Here is a 15,161-nt window from a genome sequence, read left to right as displayed (position 1 = left end):
TGGAAGTTCATTCATGATTTGGCTCTCTGTTTGTCTGTTACTGGTGTATAAGAATGCTTGTGATTTTTGTACATTGATTTTGTATCCTGAGACTTTGCTGAAGTTGTTTATCAGCTTAAGGAGATTTTGGGCTGAGACAATGGGGTTTTCTAAATATATAATCATGTCATCGGCAAACAGGGACAATTTGACTTCTTCTTTTCCTAACTGGATACCCTTGATTTCTTTCTCTTGCCTGATTGCCCTAGCCAGAACTTCCAAGACTATGTTGAATAGGAGTGATGAGAGAGGGCATCCCTGTCTTGTGCCAGTTTTCAAAGGGAATTTTTCCAGTTTTTGCCCATTCAGTATGATACTGGCTGCGGGTTTGTCATACAGCCATGTTTTTTCTTCTCCTCCAGTATTCTCCATTTTAGTTATATGGTCCTACTTTTCACATTCGCAGATGAAGTTATATTTTATTTTTTCCTTGTGTCTGCTCTGTTTCCTGTATGTGCAACATCTTCCACAGCTGAATCTTTCTTAACTTCCTGTCTGAAAAGTCAAATTCAATAATAAAGCATTCTGGGTTAATCATACTTGATTCTACCTGCAAGCCATCACATAATTTAGTTTTACCACAGTACTGTTAATTTTCATTCATTGGACAAATACTTAGCATCTGTGCTTGGTGTCACGCTACAAAGATGGACAAAAACCTTAGTGCCAATCTTTAAGGATCCTGCCATGAAGAGTTGCTGTGATGTTCTGAAATGTGATCATTGTTGTTTCAGGAAGCCAGTAAGCCAAGGACCGTGTGTCCCTTTCCTTTCTTTCCACAGTTCTAGTGTGAGTGTTTGCCTAGCATTGTTCATTGTGCTGCAGGGAATACTAGGAATAAAATAACTTGGGTTCCCATGAGAATATGATTTTGGTAATGATTAGAGTGTACAATAAAGATAGTATGTAATGAAGTAGTGTAGGATAAGTAGAAACCAAGTAGTGATCAGAGATGTCACAGCAATTCAGAGGGCAGTGAATGATCCCAGTGGACTGGGGTAGTTGAGGAAAGGTGTTACTAGGGAGGTGGATCTTGGGTGTCAGGCTGGAGGGGAGTATGTTGCGCTAGGTGGGTGACAGTGTCCTTTTCTTACTGTTCTTGCGGACCTCAGAGTGCACGGTGACAGGCAATCATGCAGCTTTGCTTATTGGGCCTCAGAAGAGGCCTTCACATCATTGGGTCTGCAAGGCATTCTGCTTTATACTTATTTCCCAGAGTGGGAATGAGGGACACTTTAGGGCTGGACTGTAAGAGGAGAAAGAGAAAAATATGGTGCCAATTATGCAGTCTGTCCTTGGGGGCTTAATATCCGAGGGAGGCATGGGAATGTGTAAATGAGCTGGAACCTGTCCTTGGCCTGGGTGGACGGAGTGTACCCCTTCATCTTCTGGCACTGGCACTTGCCAGGGGTTGGTGGGAGGGAGAGCATGAGACTTGGGTCTCTCTGTGCCTGGGCTGTCTCGTCCCTTTGGACCAGTAGTTAGTAAGTTCTATTTGGCACAACTTGCCCTTGGAAAAATGTTTCCCCATAGTTCCCAAAGAGCTATATAAGTAGATGGTTTCGTCCTTTCTGTTAGTGCCTTTGTCAAAAATAGGTCAAATTCAGAATCATTTTAGAATTTTAGAAATATTGTTAAAGGGAAATCGTAATCAAATAAGCCTTTGACTTCCTGTAATGCTTCAAAGCAAGATCTTATTCTCCCAATACTATTATATGTTTTTAAAATGACTTTATTGTTTTGCACCCATCTATCTTTGGTAGGTCATTCCATACATTTACTCTTTGAGATACAAAGCATCATGTATTCACCGAGTTACAAAGAACCAGCATTTATTCTGAATTTATTTTTCTTTTAACCTCTTTTTTCTTCTTTTTCTCTTCTTCGTGCTTGTTGAAAATGGTATTTTTGGCTGGGGTTATTTTAAGGTGATGTTGAAATAAATCCTGGGACTTTGCTCTTGTTCAACAGTGCATGTTCTTTTAAGCCTACATATCCAGGGTCATCCTACTAAAATAAATTATCTGGGCCCTTTGCAAAATTCTCAAGTGCCTGAATTTTTATTTATGAGCGTTGGCTGCTGGCATAACATTTGTAATTTCCCCTGAGCAAAAATGGGTGCTTTTTGCTTTGTTCTGCCTTTTCTAAGAATTTCTTTCCCTCTTACTTCTTATGTAGCTATGGCTGTGTTACTATTTTAGCTTAATTATTCCCCTAGGAGAGTGTTTAAAATTTCCTTAAACATCAGTCAAATCTACTGTTTTAAAAATTGTATAGGTAGGTGGAACTCAACAACCTGCCCATTTATAACCACTCAGGGTTATCTAAAATCATCAAGGTATTTTCTTTACCTTGACGTAAACTAGATACAATAATCCTTATCTGTATAGAAAATTCGGATGATTTATTTTTCTCCTTTTAAATGCAGATTTCTCAAAGCCCATATTTTTCTCTGATGAGTATAATTTTACATATAGGAATTAGAGATTTTAGGTGGCTCAAAAATCGATAGAAATGTGTGTATCAAGTACCCCATTTCCCATGTGGAGGAAGGACTTAAATTTTCTGTCAAATTGGGAAATACATAGATTCTTCACTTTGGACACTGATATACTAACAATCATTCTGACATGCATAGAATTACAAGATCTTTATTCATCTTTAATGTTTTTTCGTGCAACCAGCATAACAAAACAGTCTAGATATATTCATTTATCCTTTCCCCCTTTTCAAAGTTGTATCAAGATTACTGGGATGAACTTTTCTACCAGTAGCTCTACCTGGGTCTGTCTAAACTTCTTAGAATGTGAGTCTGTTTGAAATTGGGTCTTAGTCTTCAAATCTGTACCTTCATACTTCACTTAACCTGGCTGAAACTGGCTCTGTCCAGAGTTTGAAGTATGATGATATGGACTCTCCAGGCTAAATAGATATTGGTAGAGGAAGAAACAGATGCTGGTACATCAGAATACCTGGGATATCTGGGATATCAGAATACCTGGGATATCTTCACATGCACAGATGCTGGTACATCAGAATACCTTGGAAGAATGATCAGTGATATCTATCATATGAGACTGGTGACTGCTTTGGGAATGAAAGGAGGAACCTGTTTAGCAGGTAAGGTGGGGCCAGGTTGTGGAAGGCCCCGTCAGTAGCAGGGGGGAGACCCTGTAGCTCTGAACAGAGAGTGACTGTTTGAGTGCCAACCTGGGGACTAGACTGTGTGGCAGGATATGCTGGGCTTTGGTCACCCATCATCCACTCTCCTGGGCTCCCTCTGAGGAACCATGCCTGCTCTATGCCCAGTTTGTGTGTTTTTTTGGTGCGTGGCGTACTGCCAATCCAGCTACCCAAATCATGTTGTTTCATGACCACACTGAATGGTATAGGAATAAACGTGTGACCAAGTGAGATGCAATGAGACTTGGCTTGGGCTCCAAGGAGGGCAACTGGTGCTTTTCTTCATGGCCATGGATGTGGCAGGAGATGGGACAGGGGTAGCTGGAGCCATCGTGAGCAGAGCCTGCTGAAAGCCAGCATTGAGGGCCCAGCCAAGAATTTGAGGGTGAGGAGCTAAGTGTTTTCAGCCCCCCTGCCGTTCTGAAGCCAGCCCTATCACTGACCTTTATAGACATATGATCCAATAAAAACCCTTTTGGCTCAAGCCATATGAGGTTGAGATTTCTGTCTCTTGCTCCTAGAAGGGTCCTAGGAGATAGAGGTGGAATCAGATCATTTGTGGGCAGTATTACCAGTTAGGAAGTTTTTGTTTTATTTTTGAGACAAGGTCTCACTCTGCTGCCCAGGCTGCAATACAGTGTCACTGCACCCTTGACCTCCCCGGCTCAAATGATCTGCCCACCTTAGCTCTCTGAGTAGCTGGCACTACAGGCATGTGCCACCATGCTTGGCTAATTTTTAAAAATTTTTGGTAGAGACAGGGTCTCACTGCATGGTCTGGGCTGGTCTCTACCTCCTGGGCTCAAGCAGTCCTCCTGTCTCAGGCTCCCAAAATGCAGGTGTGAGGCACTGCTCCTGGCCAGGAGAGTCTGATAAATAGTCTGGGTGCCTGGCACAAAGCAGGCATTCCACAATTTAGCAGATTTAATTAATTAAATTAAAAGGGTGTAAACTGATGGGCAGCAGCTCTCTAATTTTCACAAGGTTTTTTCACAAGTAGCTTGCCTTGTATTGTATTTGACTATTAAGCCATTCTAACATTGGTATAAAGAAATATCTGAGACTGGGTAATTTACAAAGAGAAGAGGTTTAATTGACTCATGGTTCCACAGTTTGTACAGGAGGCATAGTGGCATCTGCTGCCGGGAGGCCACAGGAAACACATTCATGGTGGAAGGCTAAGAGGGAGCAGATACTTCTTACGTGGTAGGAGCAGGAGCAAGACAGAGACAGGGTAGGTGCCGTATACTTTTAAACAACCAGATCTCATGAGAATGAACTCACTGTCATGAGGACAGTACTATATTAGTGTTTTCTCATGCTCCTAATTAAGACATACCCGAGACTGGGTAATTTATAAAGGGAAGAGGCTTAATGGACTCACAGTTCTACATGGCTGAGAAGGCCTCACAATCATGGCAGAAGACGAAGGAAGAGCAAAAGAGACTTCTTACATGGTGGTGGGCAAGAGAGAAGGCTTCTCCAGGGAAACTCCGTTTATAAAATCGTCAGATCGCATGAGGCATATTCACTATCACGAGAATAGCACAGAAATGACCCACCCCAGTGATACAGTTACTTCCCACCAGGTCCCTCCCACGACATGTGGGAATTGGGAGAGCTACAATTCAAGATGAGATTTGGGTGGGGACACAGTCAGACCATATCAAGTACCAAGAGGGATGGTGCTGAGTCATTCAGGAGAAACCGCCCCATGATCCAGTCACCTCCCACCAGGCCCTGCCTCCAACATTGGGGATTAGAATCTGACATGAAATTTGGATGGGGACACAGATCCAAACGATATCGACTATATTAACTATGTTTTTGAAAGAACGTAGTTTCCCAGCAGAATGCATTTTTTAAAGAGGTAATTGTTTTAGGCAGCTTGAGAATAGAATTCTTTGCATGCCTCCCAGATATATTCCTGTGTGTGCCCCACCAGCATTTTTCTTCATTTTACTAGAGTTATCTAAGGATTTCATGAAAGGTAGAGTCTCTGTTTCTTCTGGTTATGTGTCATATATTTTCTTGGATTATGCTCAATTCTCTGATCTCTGACCTCTAAATAAAATAGTTCTGGGAAAAGACTTTCAATGGTTTTATAGTTGTAGACAGATTAAATACTCCTTTTGGAAAAACAGTTGATGTTCTTTATTTCTCTACCAAAAGGCTGAATTTAAAAACTCCTGAATCTTCATGGTTACCACCTCTTGTTTCAGTAACTTTATGTAAATAGGAAAAAAGTGCTTTATTTTTAAATTGGAAAAACAGAATGCTTTTTTTCTGTAATTGTAAGAGATTGTGGCAATTCTACATTGTTTGGAGAATTTGCTATAGCTTCAGTTTTTCTTCTTGTATGTCAGAGTACTTTTCCAGCTGTAATTGGGTAGTTTATGTTTTTTGCATACTCTGTTGTTTGTATGAGTTTAACACAGGGGAAATGAAGTCGTGGACATGAGGTGGGAGCAAGAAGTAAAACTCTGAAGTCTGTGTTATGGATGTGTTTGCTAATAATTATTTTATTTATTTATTTATTTATTTTTTAGAGATAGAGTCTTACTCTGTCATCCAGGCTGGAAGGCAGTGGCATGATCATGTCTGACTATAACCTCAAACTCCTGGGCTCAAACCATCTGCCCACTTCAGCCTCCTAAGTAGCTGGGACTACAGGTGCCTGCCACTATGCCTAGATTTATTTTTATTTTTATTTTTTGTAGAGATGGGGAATCTCATCTTGTTGCCCAGGCTGGTCTCGAACTGCCGGCCTCAAGTGATCTTCCTGCCTCAGCCTCCTAAAGTTCTGGGATTATGGCTATGAGCCACTGTGCCCCGCCAATAACAAGTATTTTTTAATAACTACTGAGATGTATGCTTTTTTCCCCTCTCTCACACGTGCATTTCCTTATAGATGGGATTATTTGTCCAGGAACGCTGAACTCAGACTTGAAACATCTTTTTTTAGCAACCATTTTAGCAACTGTCTAGTGACACCTGCCATAAATAAAAGCGACTTGAGAATTTCTATATGGTAGATGTTTCTGTAATTACTGCATGGCTGGTTAGCCGTGGGACTTGGTTCCTGAATGGTTCCTCCAAAGCTGCAGGAGGCCATTGCACCTTTTGATGTGAAACATGCTGGTGCACACCTCAGAGCTCCGCCCAAAGAATCCCTGGACCACTGGGAGAACCAGGCCTTTCAGACTGAACATGGGGGTTTGCCTCTCCAGACGAGAGAAATGAGCAAGCAGGGAGGTCAAATGGCCAACCAAGCTGCTCTGTACCAGATGATCAAATCTTTTGGCTGTCGCCAGAGCATTTAACTTGTTAAACATATTACTCTCTAACTGAAATCTCAGGGACGACAGAGGAGAGACTTTTGAGCCAGGATGTTTTTTCCTTCATTTGTAGTATTAGACCCAGACTGAAGAGGTCAGGTATGGGAGAGATCCAGGAAAGTGGGCACTTCTGGTTTGAAATCTGGCTGTGCCACTTTCTAGCTGCGAGGCTTGGGCAGTTGATTGACTTTTCATGCACTTCAATGTTAGCACCTGTGAAATGGAGTAACCATGTCTTTGTCTCAGCTAACGTTAGAAATAGCATATGGATAATACCTAGCACAGTATCTGATGCTCAGTAGTTGTGTGGTCAGTGGTAAAAGTATTTTCGTTGTTATTACCCTTCTTCCTCTTGCTGCCTCTGCTCGAGGGAAAGGTTAAAAGGAATGCACCACGGTTCTGCTGCCTCCTTTGCCATAAGCTTTTCTAAAAAACTCATCCTGGATTGCCTAGATTTGGCATCAGCACTTAGTTAAGTAGGGACTGAGGGGGTAGGCACTGTTTAAAGGTAAAGCAGCCTCCATGCCCAGAACCATCCTCCCAACCTTGGTGTCTAAGGGTGACTCCCTTCCCTGGGAGTTTCCACATCCCCTGGGCGGTAGATGTGTCTTATCTGAGCTGCCAATAGGCCCTGGATCCCGGTCCCCATATCTCGGAACAACACCAGCCGCTTGCACATCCTTCTGTCCTAACAGTTTGGTGCCCTGTGAGTGCTTCTTCCAGCCAATGCGCTGCGCCCTCGTTACATTCTCCTAATCACTGTGCTAATTACTGTACAATGTACTAGAACTACTGTGTATTTTACCTGCTGTGTATTTTAAAGTGCAATATTAATGTACATTTTTGTGCTTTACATCTGCACATTTTGTGGCTCATATAACATGTTCTGCTCACAATGGAAGAACATTGAGAACAAAAGGACTTTGCCTGCATTTTTAGCTTCTCATGACTGTAGTGGTCTCAAATTTTGTTTCCGCACAAGTTCTCCTTATCACTCAGGCACTTTCTGACCAAGGGGTGGGTATTTCATGTGAGACACTAAGATTGTTCCGCATGCCGTGTAGTCTGAATATCAACATTAAAGACTGCAAAAAGAAAAGAAGTTGGATGGGTGTGCTAAATAGATAGATTTTAAAATAAAGTCAAATGAACGTCTTTAGTTTTAAGAGTACAGCAAGACACTTCATCAATTCAGTTTTAAATCCAAATGATAATTATTAGAGAGAGAAATAACTCAGGAAATCTTCCCAAGTGCTCTAGGGTTTCTAGCCACTGATTTCCTAACTCTCCAAGAAAAGCAAAAAAGAAGAAGAGCTCGAGATGGGGAAGGAATCTGGAGAATGAAAAAGAGCCACTGTGGCCGGGCAACTTGTTCCTCCAGGCTGGTGAGCTGGGTGCCCTTGGCCTTAGGATGCTTATCTCAGTCCTTTGGGACCAGAACACTGGATATCAGTGCAGCCTCTGGACCAGCTTCAGAGGCTGTTACAGCATCATTGCTGCTGTGGCTGATGCTTCCTTTCCTCAGTAAATCACAAAAGTCGTCTTGGCCAACCAGGTTACTGAGTGGCTTAATTTCCAGAAAATTTAATATTGAGTCATTATTGTATGCATTTTCACTGTTGCCATTTTGTATCCTTGTAGGTAGTCTATAAAGTACCACTGGGTCACAACTGCAGTCTGCTAGAATGGAGAGGACATTAAAGACCTTTTAGGTCCCTTATAGAAGTCAAAATGCAGGGATAATGTCTAAACTGCCTACTCCCAGCAGTTCAATTTCAGAACCAGAACCAGAGCCCAGGCCTTTTGACTCACAAATACTTTTCTTTTCATGTTGGTAGAGTTAGAAAATGTCATGATACCAAATTTAGCACAACAAACTATTTATCTAGCTGCTTTTCTTAGATTAGAACATAAACTTGTCTTTGGTTTTGGCTGCTGCAGAGATTTTGATTTCTCTCTGTTAAACAGTCCCTGGATCTCTTCCCCCAGATGATTGACATTGATCTGGAGCCTAATTTACATGGTTTTGAGGACTTGGTCTTCGGCCTGAGAAAAGCCGGTAGCCAGTGCCACTGGTTTGTGTCCTTTTCAATGACTGGCACCCCGGCCCTGCACTTTGGATTCCTCGTCCTACAGAGCAACTTTACTTACCCAAATAGTCTGAGATGATTCTGGAACCCTGAATGTTCATCACTTCAATATCTGACCTGCAGGATAGAAAGACCCACATTCTACTAAGATTGAAATTCGAAGGTGGCACAATAGAGGACCACTGAAGAAAGGCTGTGTCTCTCGGTGATTTATGAGGTCTTGCTGATGCCCAGGCAGTGAAGGGAAGGCCAAGAAGGACCTGTGTTGGGTGGCTGGGTGGCCTCTTCAGACCTGGCCGTGTGCAAGCTTTGCCCAGGGTTTTGACTGAACATTTTCAGCCTTGGCCTAGAAAAGATGATGAAATCTTTTTTTTCCTCTCAGTCTAACCCCAACAGAGGAGGGACGGGGATTCAAAAAAGCCATTAAACTGGGGCACAGTCTTTTCCATTGAATCCGTAAGATTCTTGAAGATAGACAAAGACTCTACCTTACTCACCCTTTTGCTTTTTTTTTTTTTTTTTTTTTTTTTTGCAGAACCTGACACAGTGCCACACGTAGGCATCTTTTTGAATGGAATTAGATGTTTAGTGTTCTGTGTCTTTTATTAGTTCTGAGAATCCCCAAAGTCTGCTAGTGCCAATCTTTGGGCTCTTATATCTATTGCCAAGCTTTTTGTCTTTGGGTTTATCTAAAAGAATAACATTGTGATAGTGATTTGTGATTATAGTTTTACAGTATAATTTTGTCTTAAAGCATTCTATTTTCAAATACTAATTTCATGTATAAGATTTCTAACAATAATTATTAACTGACTATGCTGAACATATTAATTTTGAATAACAATTCGAGAATGACCTCAAAGGCATTTACAAGTGTCCACAGCAGCCATGGTGAAGGATGAACATGGCTTTGAAATTAGACAGACTTTAGTTCCAGTACGGGTGTCCTGCCCTTTGAATGTGAGGATGTTTTTGCCTATCTGTGGTGGCAGATATCACGAAAATTATGCATGGACCTTCTTTTTTCTTAAGCTCATCAGCTGTTGTTAGTGTATTTTATGTGTGTGGTACGGCCCAAGACAATTCGTCTTCTTCCATTGTGGCCCAGGGAAGCCAAAAGGTTGGAGACCCATTCCTGCTGGGCCACGCCACCTGTTCCCTGCAGGACCTGGGACAGTTTGTCAAGTTTCAGGTTGAACAGAACTATGAAGCAGGGATTATGCAAGAACCTGTAATTCAGGAGGTTACTATGGGGATTAACTTCAGCTCAGGTATATAAAGTACTTGTACAGCGTATGGATATCAAATATCGAAAAATATTTGTTATTGTTTTTATTGTTATTTGGTGATTTTTCATAAACAAACTGACAACTGGGGTTGGCCTGATTCATGAGATATTGGTGGAGTTCTTTGACATAGTTCTTTGAAATGCCTCAGTTCTCTTTTCTTTAGAAGTCCAAAGCTTTCCCCAGAATTTCTGCCGGTTCCCATGGAGCTTTGCATTTTCACAGTCCCCTCTGGCATAATCATTTGCTTCTGAATTAGTTCAGGTTGCAGATCAAGTCACCATCCATTTATGTGTCCTTGGCTTGTGGCACAGCTCTTCCTTAATTACCAACCTCTTCCTTAATTACTCTCCCCTCCTCCAAACCATCAGTGCATTATGGTATATGGCCAACTGTTGTGAAGATTTTGGCAAAGGAAGGGTGGATACTGCAATGAAACGGTGCCATCAGACAATTTAGATTAGATTGTTCACCGCATCCCTGGGGATTATTTCCTGCGGTGCTTCACTACCTAATTAAAACCAAACCAAAAAAAAACACTTAAAATGAGGTATAGGCATTTTTCCCAAAAGACTAACCGTGCTTGTGTTGGATTATGATCCTAGGGGTGATTTTCTTTTCTTCCTGTTACATTTCCGAATCTTTAAACATTAAATAAATAAGTACATGTTTCCTAATTTTTAAAAAGGCAAGTTCTAAAAGCTGGGGGCGAAAGTTTGTTAGGACTGGAGAGACAACATAAGCAGGATAAACATATCTTTGCTCAGTGATAACCATCTCCTTCTAATCCGTTAAAATGTATTTCTCAATCCCGCCTAATGGAGTGATTTTATTTCCTGTGTGTATCACAAGTGCAGATGGCCTGGTTGTTAGCACTAATAGGCATCTTTCCTTAAAATGTCTTGACATGCCAGTTGCTTCTGAAAAGCTAGCATGGCTCTTGCTGCTCCGGGGTGGAGTTCGAGTGGTCAGACTATCTGCTTCTGCCTACTCAAACCCCACTTTGGCAAAGAGTGGTATCTACTTTCTCAGTGCCTGGGAGTTGGCACCTCAAGCTGCTCTTTCATGGCTTCTGATCCTCGTGCTTCCAGGACCCTTCCTGCTAAGACCACCAGTGCCCCCATGTTCCTGAATCCAGTGGGCAACTTAAAGTTCTTGCGCTACTCCGTCTTTCAGCAGCATTTGACACGGACACTCCCTCTCTCTTAAAATATTCCCTCTGCTTTCCTCTTGACAACAGAATCTTCTGATTTTCCTCCTACCTGTCCATTTGTTTGTTTCTGTGCTTTGCTGATTCCTCTTCTTTATTTAGACCTTTAAACATTGGGTTTTCCTCAGATCTCTTCTCACTCTGCCTGCTCGCCCTGGGTAACCTTTTTTAGTCCCATGGCTTCAATTATTTTATGTGCTAAAGACTAAATTTAGCATATTTCAACAAATCTAAGACGTCAGTGATGCTAAGAGGCAGGAAGATTTTATGTACCACGAAAGAAGAAGAAGCACTGCCAATGAAGTGACACAATAGCTTCTTACACATCAATCATCAGATGTGTCCCATTTTTAGAAATACCAGAATGTATAAAGCACATCCAAGAATTAATAATATATTGTAATACCTTTTGCATAGATGTGCATAGCCTTTTTCAGAGTACGGATACCTCCTGTGTCTTAAGCATAGTGTTCCTGGGAGCATGCAAATGAGTTGCAACAATTTCGTTTTGAGAAGCTGGTTGTTTCCTAAGTCTTAGCTCTCCCTAAGTATAAAACTGGCCTTATTACTTTGTACTATGTACAGCATATTATATGTATAGATGAGATAGAATTAAGTTAGCCCAATGGTAACGCTGAATTATTGAGTCAGTGGGTCTTCAAGATGGTGCCCAAACTCTGAATTTATTTCATTTTAGATTGTTTTCATCGTCTTAGTATAAACTGTGGGGTAGTCCCTGAACAGTGCTTTCTGACTTCATAGCGTGTCTAAGACAACTGAATTTTAATTTTTGTAACTCATTTTTAATTGTTAGTGTCTCTGGGAAATCATAGTATTGGTGTTTCCCTCCTTGTTTCTTTTTTCCTCCTCTGTATCTTGAAAATTGCTTTTGACAGCTCTGGGACCTGTAGGAACTATTGCCAAATTTTGGAAAGCATTATTAAAGAATTATTTCTGTATAAAGAAGTACTATACTTAGCAAACTATCACAAGAACAGAAAACCAAACACCGCATGTTCTCACTCATAGGTGGGAACTGAACAATGAGATCACTTGGACTCGGGAAGGGGAACATCACACACTGGGGCCTATCATGGCCGGGGGAGGGGGGAGGGATTGCATTGGGAGTTATACCTGATATAAATGATGAATTGATGGGTGCTGACGAGTTGATGGGTGCAGCACACCAACACGGCACAAGTATACATATGTAACAAACCTGCACGTTATGCACATGTACCCTAGAACTTAAAGTATAATAAAAAAAAATAAAAATAAAAAAATAAAAAAAAGAAGTACTATACTTGTTTCAACTAATAAATACTTTGTATGTTGAAAGCTTCCTGATTAATTGAAGTAATCATAACCATGGTTAATTCACTTGATAAAGGCAGCGTGAATAGGCTAGGGCATGCAGATTCTCTCTTAAAAGTATAGATGCAACAGAAAAAAAACAAAATAACAACTATGGCAGGGAAAATACAAGGAATATTAAAATATCAATACATAATGACTATGTATGAATTACTTAGTTGTGATTCCAAGTTGGCCATACACCAGGAACACAAGACTCCTTGAAAGATTAAGAAATCTATTACTGTTATTGATAATTTAGGACTAGAGTTAAAAAAGCAAATATTTATCCAAGTACATATCAAAAAGGCATAACATTCACTTCTGATTTTTAAAAATCAAAATTCTTAGTAAACTAGGATCAGGTCACTTTCACAATGCAATAATAAATATCAGCATCAAACTCAGTGGTAAAAGATGGTAAGTGTTCCATTAAAAATGGGTGCACGTAAAGAGATGCTCAGTATTGTTAGCTATCAGGGAAACGCAAATCAAAACCACTATGAGATCACATGCTAGGATGACTGTCATCAACAAGAGAGATTATAATAGTGTTAGCAAGGATGTGGAGAAATTGGAACCCTTGTATATTGGTGGTGGGAATATTAAATGGCACAGTTGCTTTGGGAAATAGTCCAGAAGCTCTTCAAAAGCCTTACTATATGAGTTATCAAATGACCCAGCAATTCCACTCCTAAGTATGGCCAAGATAAATGAAAACATATGTCCACACAAGAACGTATGCTCAAAAGTACATAGCAGCATTATTCATGGTCGTCAAAAGGTAGATGCAACCGAAATGTCTATCAACTGATGAATGGGTAAATGAAATATGATATATCCGTATAATAGTATATCATTGGGCAACAAAAAATAAAGCACTGATACATTCTACAAATAGGTGAACTTGGATTGAAACATAGGTTGAGAACATGATTGCTAAGTGAAGGAAACCAGTATCAAAGTATGACAGGTTGCATGATTCCGTTTGTACGAAATGTTCAGAATAGGCAAATCTAAAGAGACAGAGGGTAAATTGATTTTTTAGGGCTGGAGTGCTGGGGGAATAACTGGGATGTGACTGGTAATGGGTGCAGGGTTTCTTTTTGTGGTGATGGAAATGTTTTAAAATAGGTGTGTTGTTTGCACAATGATGGTGTATACAGTGCTGTGAATATGCTAACAACCATTGAATAGTACATTTAAATGGGGGAATTTTATGGTGTATGAGTTATATCTCAACAAAGCTGTTATTAAACAAGTGAAAAACAATGCAAGAGTGACTGTGGACTCCAAGCTATTTATAGTTACTCTGAAGTTTATAATTAATGCTATTATACAAGGAAAAAAGATAAATACTGCAAAGGAAGCAACAAATTGTTACAGAAAATGTTTGTCTACTCAGAACATTCAACAGATTTATACTAGAATTAATTTAAAAAAGTTTTCTAAGGAGGCAGTTATAAAAACTCATTGGGCCTTGGGCTACTATCCTCACTGTATCAACAGTTCTTATAAATATGTAAGAAATGCTGATCATTCAGTAGGAAAGTAAACCAGTGATATGAACACCATTTGCAAAAAATACACCATGATGGGTAACCATACAAAAGAATGTGCGGCATATCTGTAACAAAAGAATACTTGTAAAAAAATAATCACAAGCTGGTAGGTGAGGGGCACTATTGTTGAATGAATGTCTTTAACACACATAGACTTTCACAAGTCTTCAGGAATTTCACAGTGCTCCAGAGTAAATTGCATGACTGCAAATATTTATAATACCTAATTCTTTATTGACCTCAGTAGATCTCTGAAAATTGGGAGGAAGTGAGATGGGACCCTCTAGAGTTACTCCTAGAGGGCTGGCTTGGCTCTAAGGGCTTAGAGGAGACTGAGGCAATGGGAGGTCTTGGGTCCTGTTTGCTCTTGGTGTTCCCAGGAATGTTCAGGAGGTCTGCTACTCCCCTGGGTCTCCCCTGGTTCTGCCCTGGAGTAGATGGGAAGTCTGAGACTCCTAAACTAGATCAGGACCGCAGCTTCTATTATGTATCTATTTATTTTTGAGACGCAGTTTCCCTCTTGTTGCCCCGGCTGGGATGCAGTGGCACCATCTCGGCTCACTGCAGCCTCCGCCTTCCGGTTTCAAGCGATTCTCCTGCCGCGGACTCCCGAGTAGCCGGGATTACAGGCACCCGCCACCACGCCCAGCTAATTTTTGTATTTTTAGTAGAGACACGGTTTCACCATGTTGGCCAGGCTGGTCTCGAACTCCTGACCTCATGATCAAAGTGCTGGGATTACAGGTGTGAGCTACTGTGCCTGGCCTATTTATTTTTTTTTTTGAGATGGAGTCTAGCTCTGTCACCCAGGCTGGAGTTCAGTGGCACAATCTTGGCTCACTGTAACCTCTGCCTTCAGAGTTCAAGTGATTTTCCTGCCTCAGCCTCCCGAGTAGCTGGAATTGCAGGCGCCCGCCACCACCCCAGGCTAATATATGTATTTTTAGTAGGGACATGGGGTTTCACCAAGTTGGCCAGGCTGGTCTTGAACTCCTCACCTCAGGTGATCCACTTGCCTTGGCCTCCCAAAGTGCTAGGATTACAGGCATGAGCCACTGCACCAGCCCACAGCTTCTGTTTAAACTGAAGAATGGAGCAAA

The 15,161-nt window shown here is 41.1% G+C and overlaps 1 protein-coding gene across 1 annotated transcript in view; it reads left to right on the top strand.

Annotated features, from left to right (window-relative positions):
• MTMR7 (myotubularin related protein 7) overlaps nt 1-15,161 on the top strand; it is a 115,652-nt gene that overhangs the window by 24,898 nt on the left and 75,593 nt on the right. The gene's annotated exons all lie outside the window — the stretch shown is intronic.

Source organism: Piliocolobus tephrosceles, chromosome 7 (genome assembly GCF_002776525.5).
Source record: "Piliocolobus tephrosceles isolate RC106 chromosome 7, ASM277652v3, whole genome shotgun sequence".
NCBI classification, from domain to species: domain Eukaryota; kingdom Metazoa; phylum Chordata; class Mammalia; order Primates; family Cercopithecidae; genus Piliocolobus; species Piliocolobus tephrosceles.
This window is presented reverse-complemented; position numbering and strand designations above follow the sequence as displayed.